This window comes from Penaeus vannamei, chromosome 14 (assembly GCF_042767895.1).
Source record: "Penaeus vannamei isolate JL-2024 chromosome 14, ASM4276789v1, whole genome shotgun sequence".
Lineage (NCBI taxonomy): Eukaryota > Metazoa > Arthropoda > Malacostraca > Decapoda > Penaeidae > Penaeus > Penaeus vannamei.
Genome location: NC_091562.1, coordinates 28,192,113 through 28,194,612, shown reverse-complemented (window position 1 = coordinate 28,194,612; position 2,500 = coordinate 28,192,113). Strand labels below are relative to the sequence as shown.

The 2,500-nt window shown below is 49.7% G+C and overlaps 1 protein-coding gene and 1 long non-coding RNA gene across 12 annotated transcripts in view; both read right to left on the bottom strand.

Annotated features, from left to right (window-relative positions):
- Positions 1-2,500, bottom strand: part of LOC113824267 (uncharacterized) — a 128,742-nt gene that overhangs the window by 67,999 nt on the left and 58,243 nt on the right. The gene's annotated exons all lie outside the window — the stretch shown is intronic.
- The window catches only part of LOC138864027 (uncharacterized), an 8,150-nt gene continuing 6,440 nt past the window's right edge, over positions 791-2,500 (bottom strand). The window contains exon 2 of the long non-coding RNA XR_011399062.1: positions 791-1,393. This is a non-coding gene — a long non-coding RNA (uncharacterized lncRNA). The remainder of the gene's footprint in view (positions 1,394-2,500) is intronic.

Here is a 2,500-nt window from a genome sequence, read left to right as displayed (position 1 = left end):
CTAACCTGATAAGGCGTACATATAAATTACAGGTACAACAGGTGCAGCTGAGGGCGTCCAATCGACGACCGAAGACCGGGACCGGAGACCCATAAATAACGACGACTAAGAGCTGCTGACGACCGAAACATCCTTCCATTCACTCCCCGAACGAAGAAAAGGTGAAATTACACTCATCCGAAAGCGACTCAAACCGACACCAACTTTATCATCCGACACGGAGAACGGAGGAGGAAAAAGGGCACGTTCCAGACCGTTCGACGTGCCAATCGGCTTCATCGAAACGGACCATTAATACACTCGCATTTTTTCACAACTTCCAGACAAATGGAAAATAGCAGAAACCAAAAACTCGCAATGCCCATTCCAGCCTGCATCCCTATTCCCAATTCATCTTTTTCCCTTCTTACCTTATCTCCCCGCTCTCTAAACCCAATGCCCGCAGGCATGTCTAAAATTAGCCCAACCACCGTAGGACACCCTCAAGATCCCCTGAGACACTCCAAGAGAGCCCAGGGCATCCCAAGACGCCCCGAGGCACCCTGCGACGCCCGGACTGGCACTCACCCTATTGTAGGAGCGTGGTTTCCTGAGCTTGGGCGCCCTGTACGGGAAGCGCGGCTCCGGGGACACTGGCACGGGCACATGGCAGTCCAGCAGGTTGGTGTTCTTGGCGGCCAAAATTCGGTATTTGACCTGGCACGCGAGGCACCGCACGTTGACCATGTTGGAGGTGGTGCCACTGCGGAAGAGGGAGGAGAGTGTGTCCCTCTCCCTCTCTCTCTTTATCTTTCTTCTTTCTTTTCGTCTGATTTTCGCTGTTTTATTAATTTTCCCGCCCTTCTGTTGTCTCACATCCTGTTCTGGTCTATCTCATTTCTTTCATTTTCATCTATTCACCTCTTTCCTGTGTTACATATTGATAGAGTTCTTTTATCTATTTTTCCTTTTCTCTTTCTCACATTCCGTCTACCCCTTTCCTTCCTAATCTTCTCCACCTCCTCCACTCCTCCTCCTCTCTTCGCTTCACCCGCCTTTTCACATCATCGGCGTGTGCTTGCAGGCGCGCTGATTCAAGGCGGGGGATCCATCCTGCGCTTAACGACGCGCAAACACTCACGGACTTTCCTCTTTACACACTCCTTAAGTCCCGTAATGCGAGGTCAAAGGTCAGGCCGCTCGACTCGACTCCCTTCCCGTCGATCACGCACACGCAAAAAAACCTTCCTTAAGACGACTGCGCCGCGTCTTGCGTTCGCTCGGGGCTTACGCGGCCGCGGGGTCTGAGCGCACGACCTCTCCTCGGGCACCTCGCCGATGGCTGCGTCATCTATTATCGGTCTCTCTCGAGCTTGGCACTCGCTTTAAAAGGATCTGAAAGTCCCTGGGGAAACTGGGGAAATAAGGAGATTTAACCATCGCGTTCACCGTTACAAGACACGCTGATTTCCATCGTCAAAAACACTCGCTCCCAGTCTAAACAGAGAGCGCAATCACAGAAACTACCGCATAGAAAATATATATTTCAAGAGAGGCACAAGCTGATTTTTTAAAAATCCGAAAATAATACCATTCATTCCACCCAAACTATACATGGAAAAACAAACACACAAACAAGGATACAAACTCGGAAACCCCAACGAAATTCCCTGCTTGTTCCCCACGATAATGCCACATCAGTGTTAATTCCCCGCTAATAAAGCCTTGTTCGACTCTACCACCGTCTCTCCCTCCCTCCCTCCCTCCCTCCCTCCATCCCTCCCTCCATCCCTCGTTCCTTCCTCTCCCCATTCTTCTCGTCTCGGCCATCGCCTCCCTTCTTTTGCCCGTATCTTTCCCCTCTCATTCCTATTCCCTGCCATTATCTCTACCCCTCTCCTCCCCCTTCCCCCTTCTTCCTCCACATAAACAAACTGTTTTCCTTCAGCGCAAAAAATAACCCTTGATAACAATAACAATTAACTTATAAAAAAGAGAGAGAGCGACTGAGACCTTCGTCAAGAAATAGATCTTAACACCGTTATATCACACTCCGTCGACAGACTGCGGAGAACAGAAGACCTCCGCCTACCAAACGAAGGAACAAAGAAAGGCAAAGCGTAAGGAAAACAGAGAAGAAAAGGGGGATAAGAATAAGAAGGGAAGACGAAGATGAAAAAGTAGATAAAAATCATGATAAATATATTATTGAAATGTAGAAAGAACACCCCAAAATAATGACAAAAGCAACACAAACAAGACAAAGCAAGACAAAAAAACAAACCCAAAACATACAATCATCATCAATAAAAACACGCAACGGTCGGGAACGGAGAACATACAACCCACACCCCCACCCCTACCTCTCCCTCGCCCCTTAACCCCCACCCCATCCCCTCGCAAATGCAAATGGTCTCTCCCCTCCCCCCGCCACCTCCCCCCTCCCCTTAGATAGACCCCTACACCCACAGCCCCCTCACCCCATACCCCATACCCCATACCCCGTATCCCTCATACACGC